The following is a 15,600-nucleotide window of genomic DNA, read 5'->3' on the forward strand; positions in this document are numbered from 1 at the left end:
GCTCTGCTGCAGAGACTGTGCCATCTTGAAGGGGAGAATGACAGTGATCAGAAGCCCAGCCTTATCTTCAACCTGGGAAACCTTGGATACCTCCCGGGACCCTACAACCACAATACACAGGGACCAGCTGCCTCAGCTGCAAACCCATGAACATCAAGACTCCAGCCTCCCTGGCCACCAGTGCCTAAAACGTCTGCCCAGGGGGAGACTAAGCAGCGCCAAATACGTGGAAAGGGTCCTGTGCCTTCCCACGGAGCAGATAGAAGGAACAGCTGAATCAAATAACATCCATCTGGAATTGGTGAATTAAACAGCTGTTGAGGCAATCTGTGGACTGAAAGGTCAGACATCACCTATAGAAAGGTGAGATCTGGGATTCAGGCTGGAGAGAGAAACACACAGACAGTGGGATCTAGAGACTCAGAGGGAGACTGAGCTCCACCAAACCCACAGCTGTTGGGGTCAGTGTAGCCCTCGAAAGTGGAAGGGGGTCCAAAGGGCTGCTGGCAGAAGGGGATGCAAGATATAAGCCCACAGCTGTGAGAATCTGTGCCCAGAAAGGCAGCCTGAAGTTCTATACCAGCCGCACAATGCCAGGGGAAAAATACATGAGTTGGCGCAGTTCCTTTGTCCTTTTTTCTTTTTACTTCCTTGCTTTTGTTTGCCAAGTCCAGTACATAGGATCTCCCAATTAAAAGCACTCTCCGAGACTACAGGGGAAAGTTGTTTTTGTGGAAACTGGGGATCAGAATAAGGAGAGACAAGCAGGAAACCAGCTCTGGGGCAGTCAGTCCCTCCAACCCAGTATTAAGTGTGGCAGGGAAAGAAGAATCTAAATACTGGGTAGAGGGGCCTTTTAGCCCTGGATATTAATACAGAAATACTGCCACCCAGGGGTTGTGTCAGAAATTGACTCTTGTGTAAATACAACTGAAGGCAGGCTGAGAAACAAAGTGAGCGGAAAGATCCTGTCTACTTGAAAACAAAGTTGTTGCTTATGACACAGAGGAGTGGTGGATCACAGGGAACATCAACACTGTGCTGACTACCTGAAAGGAAACAGACGTGCCAAGCAGAAAAGTAGAGGAAATGAACGACCTTCACTAATTCACTTTTTTATTTTTTGATCTTTTACTTAAGAAACTAAATTTTGTTTTTTTCTCACTTGATTTTACTTTTTTATTATTATATTTTTAATTATTATTATTACTACTACTATTTTACCTTTTGAAAAGTTTTATTTTTTATTTTGGGATTACTGTTCTACATTCTATTTTTCTTCTTCTTTTAGCATTGTTTTACTCTATCTCAATTTTTCCTTTATGCCAACACGCTCTTCCTCACTTTTCCCCTTTTCCATCCTGTTTGTATTACCCTGTTCCTGCTTTACTTTTTCTCTATCCTTTCCTTTTACTCCCTGTTAAAAATTGATCTTACTCATATATCTCATTTCCTCTCTCCTGCTCCAAGTCCATGCACGCTTCTCTCTTCTCTTTCTTCACTATCCAAATTTTTTTTCTTTTTCTCCTTTTTTCCCCTTTTTATTTCTTTCTGTATTCTTGTTGTTGTTTGTTTGATTGTTAGTTAGTTTGCTTTTTATCTTGCTTCTGTTTTTTCTCTCTTCACTTGTTCTCTTCTTATACTAATAACTTAATTAATTCCAATAACCAAATCAGGCCTATCTACTCTATATTGTCCTTTTCCAATAATAGACAAATACATAGATAGATAGATTAAAGAAAGGGGGAAATTTATATATATAATATTTTTAATATATATATTTTTCCCCATTTTTGTATTTTGTTTTTTACTTTTCCTCTTATACACTCATTCTCTTTCTACCTCCTCTATACTAAATTGTGGATATTACTCCATTCATTCAATTCCTTGACCTACCTTCTGGAAATAAGCTCTGCCTCTTCAGATTCATCTGGGTGTTTGTTGTTTGGGTGTTTGTGGTCAGCATTTTGGGGATTAGTTGTTTGTTGTTTGCATTCATCTCTGCATGTTTGTTGTTTGCATTTTTGGATTGTTTGTTGTGTTTTTGGAGTTTTCTCCTCATATACATATATTTTTACCATTATTTTTCTTCTCTTTTCTCTCTTACATTTTTTTTCCTTTCCTCAATATCATTTTTTCACTCTTTTCTAACCCTTCATTGTCTTTTCTTTGGTGGTCAACTTTATTTGGGGTTATTAGTTTCACATATGTATTTGGGTTTGGTGGCCTGTCCTGTTGTATTTTGTGCCTTTAAGTCCACACAGGAGAGAGAGAGCTATGTAAACAGACACCCTGAAAGGAGCGATCATGGGGAGACAAAGAAACAGCCTGCATAGGAAAGAGAAGGAGGAATCGCTGAAAAAGGAAGTAAACAAAATAGAGGCAAGTAATATGTCAGAGAAATAATTTACAGCAATGGTCATAAGGACACTGAAAAGGATGGAAGACAAATTCAACAGTATGTGAAAGAACCAAGAGGAAATGAAGAAGAACCAAGAAGAAATGAAAAATGACATCACTGCAATAAAACTCAATATAAAGCATCATCAGTCGACTAGAAAAAGCAGAGGGCCACATCAGTGAGCTAGAAGACAAGGTAGGAAAAAATACCCAAGCACAGCAGCATCTAGAAAAAAAAAACTTAAAAAAAATCAGGAGGAGAGCCTTAGGGAACTTTGGGATAACATGAAACGAAACAGCATCTGCATAATAGGGGTGTCAGAAGGAAAGGAAACTGAGAAAGGAATAGAAAACTTGTTTGAAGAAATAATGACAGAAAACTTCCCTGATATTGGGAAGAAAAAACTCTCACAAGTCCAAGAAGCTCACAGAGTCCCAAACAAGAGGAACCCCAAAAGACTGAAACCAAGACACATTATAATTAAATTGGCAAACACCAAGGACAAAGTAAGAATCTTGACTGCCAGAGAGAAACAAAAAGTTACTACAAGGGATCTATCATCAGACTATCGACTGATTTCTCAACAGAAACACATCAGGCCAGAAGGGAATGGAATGAAATATAAAAAGTTATGTAAAGCAAGGGTCTAAATCCAAGAATACTTTACCCAGCAAGGCTATCAATCAAAGTTGAGGGTGAAATAAGGAGCTTCACAGACAAAAAAAGGACCAAACTGGCAATGCAAGAAATGCTAAAGGGACTGCTGTAAAATGAAGAAAAAGAAAGGGAAGAAGGAACACAGGCATAAAGAATAAAAATGGCAACAAACAAACACCTATCAATAATAACCTTAAATGTAAATGAATTAAATGCACCAATCAAAAGACATAGGGTAGCTGAGTGGATAAGAAAACATGACCCATATATATGCTGTCTACAGGAGACCCACCTCAGAACAAAGGACTCACACAGACTGATGGTGATGGAATGGAAAAAAGTTTTTCAGGTGAATGGAAATGACAAAAGCTGTGGTAGCAATACTTATATCTGACAAATTAGACCTCAAAGTGAAGGCCATAACATGAGAAAAGGAAGGCCACTTCATAATACTAAAGGGAGCAATTCAACAAGAAGATATAATGCTGGTAAACATATATGAACCCAATACAGGAGCACCCAAATACATAAAAAACACCTTCTGGAGGATATCAAGGGAGAGATTGACAGCAATATAGTCATATTAGGGGATATCAAGGGAGAGATTGATAGCAATACAGTCATATTAGGGGATATCAAGGGAGAGATTGACAGCAATACAGTAATAGTAAGGGACTTTAATACCCCACTAACACCACTGGACAAATCTTCTGAACAAAAAATCAGCAGAGAAACAGCAATCCTAAATAACTCCCTAGATCAGATGGACTTAATTGACATCTTCACAACATTCCACCCCAAAGCCACAGAATATACATTCTTCTCAAGTGCACATGGGTCATTTTCAAAGATAGACCACATATTGGGACACAGGCAAAGTCTCTTCAAATTCAAGAGAATAGAAATCATAACAAGCATCTTCTCAGATCACAATGGCATAAAACTAGAAATCAACTAAAATAAAAACATTGAAAAAAAATTGAATACTTGGAGGCTAAATAGCATGCTATTAAACAGTGACTGGGTTACCAGAGAGATCAAAGAAGAAGTAAAAAGCATCCTGGAAACAAATGGCAATGAAAACACAACAATCCAAAATCTATGGGACACAATGAAAGCAGTCCTGAGAAGGAAGTTCATAGCTCTACAGGCCTACGTCAAAAAACAAGAAAAACTGGCAATAAATGATCTAACCCTACAACTCAAAGAGTTAGAAAGAGAGCAACAAGAAAAGCCCACAGTATCCAGAAGGAAGGAAATAATAAAGATCAGAGAAGAAATAAATGACATAGACACACACACACACACACACACACACACACACACACCAAAAAAAAAATACAAAAGATCAACAAAACCAAGAACTTGTTCTTTGAAAAGATAAGCAAAATTGATGAACCTCTAGCCAGGCTCACCAAGAACCAAAGAGAGAGGACCCAAATAAACAAAATCAGAAATGAAAGAGGTGAAGTAACAACTTCCTGGACCCTTCCCCCAGAACCCGTAACAACTGATCCCACAGAAATACAAAGGATTATGAAAAAATACTATAAACAACTCTATTCCAATTAAATGTACAACCTAGATGAAATGGAAGAATCAAAAGCCTGAATAGGCCGATAACTACCAAATAAATTAAAGCAGTGTTCATAAATCTTCCAGCAAACAAAAGCCCTTGTACAGATGGCTTTACAGGGGAGTTCTACCAAGCATTTGAAAAAGAACTAAAACCTATCCTCCTTAGACTATTGGAAAAAATTCAAGAGGAAGGCACACTTACAAGCTCTTTTTATGAAGCCAGCATTACCCTAATCCCAAAACCAGATAAAGACACCACAAAAAAGAAAACTACAGGCCAATATCCTTCATTAACATAGATGCTAAAATCCTCAACAAAATTCTAGCATATCGGCTTCAGCATTACATTAGAAAGTTCTTACACTATGACCAAGTGGGATTTATTCTGTGGACGCAAGGATCGTACAATATCCACAAATCAATAAATGTGATACATCACATAAATAAATTGAGAGACAAAAATAACATAACCATATCAATTGATGCAAAAAAAGCATTTGACAAAATCCAACACCCTTTCTTGATAAAAACTCTCAGCAAAGTGGGAATTGAGGGATCATACCTCAACATAATAAAATCATTATATGACAAACCTACAGCCAACATCATACTCAATGGGCAAAAACTAAACTCATTTCTCCTAAGAACAGGAAAAGACAGGGATGCCCACTTTCACCACTTCTGTTCGATATAGTACTGGAACTGCTAGCCATAGCAATCAGACAAGAAGAAGAAATAAAAGGCATCCACATTGGAGAAGAAGAAGTAAAACTGTTCTTATTTGCTGATGACATGATACTATACATAGAAAACCCCAAAGACTCCATCAAAAACTACTAGACCTAATGAATGAATTCGGCAATGTAGCAGTATACAAAATTAACACCCCAAATCTATGGCCTTTTTATATACCAATAATGAACTCACAGAAAGAGAAATAAAAAAAAGCAATCCCATTTATCATTGCACCAAGAAAAATTAAGATGCCTAGGAATAAACTTAACTAAGGATGTAAAAGACCTGTACTGCCAGAACCGGTTTGGCTCAGTGGATGGAGCGTCGGCCTGCGGACTCAAGGGTCCCAGGTTCGATTCCGGTCAAGGGCATGTACCTTGGTTGCGGGCACAACCCCAGTGGGGGGCGTGCAGGAGGCAGCTGATCGATGTTTCTCTCTCATTGATGTTTCTGGCTCTCTGTCCCTCTCCCTTCCTCTCTGTAAAAAATCAATAAAATATATTTAAAAAATAAAATAAAATAAAAGACCTGTACTTAGAAAACTACAGGACATTGAAAAAAAAAGATAGAGAGGTAGAGGAAGGCATAAACAGATAGAAGAACATACCATGTTCATGGATTGGTAGAATCAACATCATTAAAATGTCCATACTACCTAAAGCAATCGACAGATTCAATGCATTCCCCACTAAAATCCCAACAGCATATTTCAAAGATCTAGAAGAAACTCTCCAAAAATTCATCTGGAATAAAAAAAAATCCCAAATAGCCACAGCAATCCTAAGAAAGAAGGACAAAGTTGGAGGGATCACAATACCAGATATCAAGCTATATTACCAAGCTGTGGATCTCAAATCTGCCCAGTACTGGCACCAGAACAGACATATAGACTAATGGAACAGAACAGAGAACCCAGAAATCAACCCAAGCCACTATGCTCAATTAATATTTGATAAAGGAGGCAAGAACATATAATGGAGTCAAGACAGTCTCTTCAACAAATGGTGCTGGGATATTTGATCAGATACATGCGAAAAAATGAAATTAGATCACCAACTTACACCATACACAAAAATAAACTCAAAATGGCTGAAGGACTTAAATGTAAGATGGGAAACCATAAAAATCCTACAAGACTCCATAGGCAGCAAAATAGCAGACATGTGTTGTAGCAATATCTTTACAGACATAGCTCCTAGGGAAATGGAGACTAAGAAGAAAAGAAACAAATTGTACGACATCAAAATAAAAATCTTCTGCACAGCAAAAGAAACCATCAACAAAACAACAAGAAAGCCCACTGCATAGGAGAACATATTTGCCAATGATATTTCAGATAAGGGTTTAATCTCCAAAATTTACAGAGAACTCATACAACTTAACAAAAGAAAGATGAGGATCCAATCAAAAAATGTGCAAAGGATCTAAATAGACATTTTTCAAAAGAGGACATACAGAAGGCCCAGAAATATATGAAAACATGCTCAAAGTCACTAATCATCTGAGAGATGCAAATCAAAACAACAATGAGATACCATCTCACACCTGCCATAATGGCTATCATCAACCAATCAACAAATGATAAGTGCTGGTGAGGATGTGGAGAAAAAGGAATCCTCCTGCACTGCTGGTGGGAATGCAGACTGGTGCAGCCACTGTGGAGAACACTATGGAGTTTTTTCAAAAAGTTAAAAATGTAACTACCATTTGACCCAGTAATACCACTTCCAGAACTATATCCCAAGAAACTAGAAACACCAATCAGAAAGAATATATGCACCCCTATGTTCATAGCAGCACAACTTACAATAGCTAAGATTTGTAAATGGCCTAAGTGCCCATCAGCAGATGAGTGGATGAAAAAACTGTGGTACATCTCCACAATGGAATACTATACCACTATAAAAAAAGAAGGAACTTTTACTATTTGCAACAGCATGGATGAAACTGGAGAGCATTATGCTAAGAGAAATAAGTCATTCAGTGAAAGATAAATATGACATGATCTAACTCATATGTGGAATATAATGAGCAACATAATTTGATGAACAAGAATAGATCCAGAGACAAATGGCAGGGGAGGGTGGGTTTAGAGAGCAACCAAAGGACTTGTATGCATGCATCTTAGCATAACCAATGGACACAGACACTTGGGCAATGGGGGCTTGACTGGGTGGGAATGGCTGGAAGGGTGGGGGGGGGGTAAATTGGGGAAAAAGGAAACATATGTAAAACTTTAAACAATAAAAATTTTAAAAAAGACAAAAACAAAAATCCATAAAAAAATAAACAAAACAACAATATCTTTGGCCCATTCCTGAAATATTGAGAGATGCTACTGATTAGTACCCAGGGTCTTCATCATGAACATTCTAATTTGGTTTAGGAGGAATCATTTTTCCCCCCAGACACATGGGGTTTTAATCACTAATTTCCTGGCTGATTGTGTTAAAAGTTATGAGTTTGGCTTTTATTTAAATTATCTGGGGGAAATAAGTATCTCAAAGAGACATTTGAACTCCCATGTTCATTGCAGCATTATTCACAATAGTCAAGACACACCAGTTATAAAAATAGTCCCAGAGATATAAAGTACAGCATGACGAATATAGTCAATAATACTGTAACAATTATGTATGGTGTCAGATGGGTACTAGATTTATTGGGGTGATCACTTCATAAGGTATATAAATGTTTAATCTCTGTTGTACACCTGAAACTAACATAATATTGTATGTCAAGTGTAATTGAAAAATAAATTAAAAAATATGAAAACTTCCTAGAGGTTATCCATTAACAGATGTGTGGATAAAAAATGTGAGATAGTATATATATATTTCAGTCTTAAATAAGAAGGACTTCCTGACATTTTGACAACATGGACAAATACAGAGGGCATAAGGCTAAATGAAATAAGCCAGGAAAAATACACACAAATACTGTGTTATCATTTATATGTAAAATCTAGTGACATCTAATTCATAAAAGGTAGAAAGGTGGTTGCCAGGTGCTGGGAAGTGGGGAAAGAGGGAGATGTTGATCAAAGCGTACAACATTTTAGTTTTAAGATGAATAATTTCTAGGCATCTAATGACAGAGTGACTAACTAATACTCAATTGCATGCTTGACGTTTGCTGAGAGTAAATCTTAAAGGTTCTCACCAGAAAACAAAAATAGTAACTATGTGAGGTGATGGATATGTTAATAAGTTAATTAACTTGATTGTGGTGATCCTTACACAATGTATTTCTCTATCAAATCATCACCTTATATGCCTTAAATATATACAATTTTATTGGTCAATTATAACTCAATAAAGCAGGAGTCAACAACAAAATGTAGCCAGGGACTGAGAAAGAGGTGCCATAGCCCCAGGAAATAAAGAGGACAAAGTCTGGCTGAAGGAATAGGCTGAATGTGAAGTTAATCTATAATTAAGGTATCTTTACTTACATATAATATATTGACTACAGACAGTGTAGCTGAAAGAATCAAGAGAGATCATGGGAGGAGGGCTTCTCTGAAGAAAGGAGGGAGGACTTAAGGTGGACTTCAAATGACCCCTGACTGGGTAGGACAGTTTCTACTTTGCCCCTTCAAATGCTCTTGTCATCTCAGAGCATCCTTGACTATTTTTCTCTAGAATAAGGGGTTTATAATAGAGAGTTGACTTTACACTATTATGAGAACGGGTAAAATAGTCTTGGCTCAGCTGTTCCTTTGGCTTCTGGTGCTGATCCTTAACTCATAGGACTTTTGGAAGGAAGAATGAATATGAACTGGGGAAATGTAGAGAAAATGGCAACATGAAAACAAGATAGAAGAAATATCTTTCCCTTTCCTCTTTGGAAATCATGTCGAAATATATCTCTCTTCAAGCTCAAAAATTTGCTGCCACGAATGACTTGTGGGAGAAGTAGATCACTTCCTACAAATTCCCTCCTGAATTTGACCTGAAAATTAGAGAAGTTGGAAATATACGACCCCAGTAGCTGAAGCTATGAGCCTGGCTACTGCCATTGCCAACAAGGGGAACAAGCAGATGCACAAAAAATTGTGACCCACAACAGGGCTCCTGACCCACATCATCCTTTCAAGACTGAAACATGGTTACTGTTTCATTTCTACGTTCCAAAACTTAGGCAAAAGTTTATGGGTCCAAATCTAATTGGAAGCATTGAAGAATTATTGAAAATGTGGTTTTTCTCAGTGAATTTAACATGGGACAGATCTTTCATGGTCCAGCCCTACAACTTTGCACAGATTTACACTCCCAACTAAAGAAAAGAGCAAAGCCTTGCTTCCACCTATCATGATGCAACTGTCCCATGAGAACACGCTAACCCTCTTCATAAAAGGAGGTACAAATCCTTTTATCAATTTTTAGTGATGTTCATGTTTCCTGAGTCCTCTTTGATATCTGTAACATGTACAATGACGTAAAGTTAATGATAATGAACACATCTTATGTAAATAGTAAATAATAGAGGGGAAGGAAGGTGAAAAAACAACCCCGATTAATATAAGCTAAGATAGATTGATATCAAAATAAGGAAGAAATACTGATGACTATTACACTCCTGTATTTTGCAATTGGTCTGGTGGTCATAATTGGTGTTTTCAACTATCTTCATCCATTACCCAGTCCATATACTCACTGTGCCCAGGAAGCCACTTAGCTGATTGAGATTCCTTACCTGGTTAAGTGACCCAAATTCTTCATTTCTAAAAGATCTGGATCTGCCAAAACCGGTTTGGCTCAGTGGATAGAGCGTCGGCCTGCGGACTGAAGGGTCCCAGGTTTGATTCCGGTCAAGGGCATGTACCTGGGTTGTGGGCACATCCCCAGTGGGAGATGTGCAGGAGGCAGCTGATCGATGTTTCTCTCCCATCGATGTTTCTAACTATCTATCTCTCTCCCTTCCTCTCTGTAAAAAGTCAATAAAATATATATTAAAAAAATAAAGATTAAAAAAAAAGATCTTGATCATTAGCAGTCCTGTTTGTATGGATTTCCATAGTTTTCCATTGATTTTATTCACAGGATATGGGAGTACTATGAGGTATCCGTGGGTAACTCCAGCATTACAAACTACCATTTTGTGCAGTAATGAAATTTTCTCTTGATAGTCAGGATCTACCAGCTCAATAGTATTCTAACCCCCATCTTTTCATATGGATTCAGTGCCATGAGTAATCTAAAGTGTCTAAGTGGTAATCTCAACTACAAGTTCAATGGAATAACTTTTTGCTCCCATGGTGGAAGAATTCATTTATTTGAAAATTAAGCCATTTGAAGCAGGAGATCCTAGTTCATTGGGACAGGAAGCAAGAATTGCGCTAGTGCTTTAGTAGGGGAATCATGAGAGTATACACACACACTTTCACTTCTTTATTCTTGATCCTTTGAATCTAAGCTATGGGAGAAAGAGTACCATATCTTGGATGCTGGTTTAGAACACATACCACATGACAGAGGTCATTGTCCTTCTCTACTAGATGATGTCTAGCTGGCTTCTTTTGTTATTGTTAATCTTCACCCAAGTGTATTTTTCCCATTGATTTTTAGAGAGAGTGGACAGGAGGGAGAGAGAAAAACTTCAATGTAAGAGAAACACTTCAATTGGTTGTCTCCCAAATGTACCCTGACTGGGACGGGAGATTGAAACTACAACCCAGGTATGTGCTTTTGACTGGGAATCAAACCTGCAACCCATTCAGTGTGCGTGCCAATGCTCTAACCACTGAGAACAGTGGCCAGGGCTAGCTGGCTGCTAATTGGGTCATCAAAAGGCCATCCTACTCTCCATTAGGCCAGCTGTTTCACAGTGATGGCAAAAATATTCAGAACTGTCAATTTCATGAATATCAGCCCGTTGCTATATTTTGGTGTGAAATAAATTTTTGGTCAGTACGGATGCTATGTACAATAGTAAGGTGATAGATATGATGGTTCATAACTCCTTGGATGGTAGCTTTCACAAAAGCATTTCAGGAAAGTGAAGCTCTATTTAAAGTCTGTTTTTATTCCTGTGATAATAAAACAATGTCCCTTCCATGACAGATGTAGCCCATAGTAATCAAACTAAAACCACGTAGCTCACTAGATCCCAGAGAAATGGTGCCATATTGTATTGATATCCAATGTAACTGTAGTGAGATCATCCATGTTAAATGAAGGTCCATGTTTCTGAGCACAAGCATAACCTCCATCCCAGCTGGCATGGACAATTTTTTGTGAACACATTAAATAAAGATGAGCATTGGGGAGGGGGGGGATGCCCACTGACTTCCACAGAATGCATCATCTAATCCACCTAATAGTTAAACCTTTACTCTGCTGATGTTGCTCTTTGGCCAACATTTCATGGAACACAAATACCTTCATACTTTGTTCCCACTTGCATGGGTGTATACATACTTCTTCCCTACATCATTTTATTACCTGCTTTACAATTGTATTGCCTCCAGTGGAGGTTCAGATGAGCCATTAAATATCCATAAACAAGGTTAGATTTATAACTTTGTCCCCACTTCTCCTTCCACATAAATTGAGCAAGATTCTCTTCTTAATCTTGTTAATTTTGCATAGAATTATGACCGAAAATAAATGCATTTTCTGTTAAGGTTATCCAATGGCAGTTACTATTGTTTAGAGAGCTATAATCTCTGGCTGATACAGATATTGATATGAGTATTTGCTTTTATACAATAAAATTTAAAGAAATTAAGAACATTTGAAGTTGATTATCTGGTCTAGTAGGGGTAAAGGCAGCTAAAACCCAATTTGTATTCTAGAAGGGGAATATGAGATGAAATAATGAAATAAAACTCATAACATTAAATTAAATGACAAAACAACTAATTAAGTGGTCCTCTGAAATATAGAGCCTTTTGAAGGCATGGCTGCCATGGAGAGAAGGCTGAAGGTTTCAAGAAATTCAGAGTTTGTACCATGAGCTGAAAGCCTGTGATGGCATTAGAATGCTTAAGGAAAAGAATGTCATGATGAAAACCCTAAATTTCTGGCTCAAATGCTCAAAGCCTATACTGAAGCCAGTCAACATGCAGATAGAATTACTTATCTAATGCAGCTAGAGGGTTAAATTAGCCAAATCTATACTCAGAACTTGATCCTGTGAATTACCAAATTTGATAAGTAATTGATTTCCCAGCATTGACTAGTCACTTTTGTCAAAGTTAGTCACTGAAATAAAAAGTGAAAACTTAAGAATAGGAAAATTGAGATAATTAAAGGCACCTCAAGCCCAGACTACCCACTGAGCTTCCCTTGCTGACAGAACAGTTCTTCTCTTTGTTCAATTAGGATGTTTCTCTCTTGCTTAAATAGCCAGAATTTCCATGCTTGTGAAACCTAAATTTTAATATGAAGCCAGTTTTCCTAATGCCACTATTCCACATGCAATAATGTTTCCAAACATGTAACTAGACTCAGATCCCATCATTAACTCTCAGCCTAGGATGGATAATTAAATATCTTGTCAAAGGTAGTAAAAAAAAAGTTTATATATTACAAAAACGGTTGAACTTTGAACTGTGTAATTTCTAAAACAAAAGTCTGAGAAATAAGTGTGGGAATGGATTATGATGTTTTCATTCCAAGAAGGAGATATGTAATTTAGATCTGATCGAATATATTGATATGGTTACACTTTCTAGATATTCTGTAGTCAATGTGCTAGCTCCAGCAGCTTTACACAAATCAGAAAGTAGTGTTTTTAAGAAAATCTTACAAATTAGGAGTCAATTAATCTATTTCATCTTAGGGAGAATGCATTTTCAGAAAACAGAACTGAAGAGCAGTCAGGAATGGAGGTGGGGGTGGAGTACAGGGACTGTGGAGACTTGGGGTGGAAGAAGAGAATCAAGTTGGTAGTTGAAGGGGAAGAGAATTCCAGGTGCTGGATTTCTGATATGTGCAAGGCACTACATAGGAGCTTCCAGACACCACCTCTAAATACCACTTGATACTCCCAATAACCACAGGATGTGGGGATTGTTATTCCACTATAGATATGAGGAAACTGAGGTTCAGTGATATTAAGTAACTTGCCCCTGATTACACAGATACTAGGTAGCAAGATGTGACAGATGCACAGGACTCCAGAACAAGGGATTCTTCAGGGGACGGGTGCCCTTCTGATATGTCAGCAATAGATCCCTGCAGTTACTACTGGCTAGCAAAGCTCAGCTGAATCAGATGCAGCAGAAAACATGCTGTGCCATTGTCTGACTATGCCACCAGAGGGCACAGGCTTGGAAGATTGCTTTCCAGACTGTCTGCCTGTTTCTCCTGCAGCAACTGCCTACAGCTGAGAGAGCAGACAGTGTGTGGTACACCAGGAGAGAGCATGAGCTGATTCGGTGTTGAGAGATCTGAGCTTTCCACTGCTGTGCTGTGGGATATGCTCCAGCGACCATCCCATAGGTGAAGTGTGCCCTTTGCTGTTTGGGCAGTGGGTGTCAGGTAGTAAGAATGTTCCCTTGGGCTCAGGGCTGATATTTAACATCACTTCTGAAATCGCAGTCCTGAGTGTGATACTTTCCACATAGTAGGAGCTCTGTCTATGTTTCTCTGAGAAGATGTAATGTCACAACACAATCACCCTCTGTCTAGTCACTGACGACAAACTCCCTCAGAGGCTTTCTAATGTCCTCATGGTAAAGTTGCACTATTTAATCTGGCCTCCAAATCCCACCATAGAATGCAGTCTAGGCTTCTCTCCAACCAGCCTAAATTCCTGAACCCCTGCCCCTCACTTAACATATACACATCCTTAATGAAGTCCTGAAGCAATCAGTGTCTGGAATTTGATTCTTCACATCGTGCCCATCACATCATAAATCCTCAATGAGCAGGAGTTGCTGCTACTACTACTGCTGATACTGCTACTATTGGAGCTGGAAACTGGGAGAGGCAAGGTTGAACTGAGGTTTCCTGCCTGAGTCCAGCGCTCTTTGCTCCCATTGCTTCTTTGCAGCACACAGCTCAGTACTGTGAATACTGGACAGTGAAACCATTTTATTCCACTGTCCTTGTCTCCTCCTGCATTCCCTTCTGGAGTCCTGCAACCCAGGAGATAGCACAGGGGATTTTAGTGGCCAGAGAACAAGACTGGTTTCCTCCTTAGCAGATATAGATGTGTGCAGCATCAGAAGTCTAGGATTGCCAGCTACTTTGACATCATCCCTCCAAGCCAATACATAAATGATTTCTACAGCACCTGTTAGAAAGGCTCACCCAGCCTCTGCGTTATGTGCACCATTCCATCAAAATGCTGATGATCCCAGCACTTTTTGGCTCTGATAGGGAGAACAGTCTTTGTCCTTCTGCCTCTTGGCTCTTTTTTTCCCTGGTCTCCATTCTTCCTGCTGAAAACACACATTTCCTAGCTCAAGCCTGGGTCCTTCCAGCTCTGAAAATACTTTCTCTTTTGTTATAGATGAAGGATCTGGCAGCCATAGCAATCATTTAAAGTTCCATCCACATCATTTTTTTTTACTTTCTTCTTTTGGCCTCTGTTTAGTGCATCGGCTTTGAAAATATCATCCCAGGGTTGATGCTGGGGTTAATGAATAACTAAGATTGCTCTACTTTTGCAATACAGAACACTTTATAAAGATGGAAATATTTTGCTTTCTGAGAGATGCAAGTGGCTTCTTTGCTATGTGCTGTAAGTACTTTTTTTTCTCTTTGGAAACTTTGAACATTTCTATCAGCAAGTCAGAATCCCAGATAACCATGGGATCCAAATTCCTAGCTCCACAGGTCAAGGTCTTAAAGTGGTCATCTGATAACTGACTTCTTACCAGCCTCTATGACTGTTACAGGAAGAGAACTCTGGTGACAATGTGGAGATTGAATAGTAAAATTGAATAAGGAGGGTTCAGGCCATGAACTGAGTCAGTGACAGTAAAAAGAAAGAAAAAGGAGTTTTAATTGGTATTTAAGAAATAATACTTTCATTAGATGAGGGAAATGAGAATGAAAGAAGCCCTTCAGATGACTCCTAGGTTTCTTGCTTGGGAGTCTCAGTAGAGAGTAATATAGAAAATGATGAGGAGCAGTATACTATCCTGAACTAAGGAATGTGTGCAACTTTCTGTTGAATATATTCATTAGGTAGCTGAATAAATGGCTGAGAATACAGAAAAGCAATCTGGACTAGAGTATATTGTTTTGTGTGGTGTTCCTGGGAGTGGATGA

Source organism: Myotis lucifugus, unplaced genomic scaffold (assembly GCF_000147115.1).
Source record: "Myotis lucifugus unplaced genomic scaffold, Myoluc2.0 scaffold_2, whole genome shotgun sequence".
NCBI lineage: Eukaryota > Metazoa > Chordata > Mammalia > Chiroptera > Vespertilionidae > Myotis > Myotis lucifugus.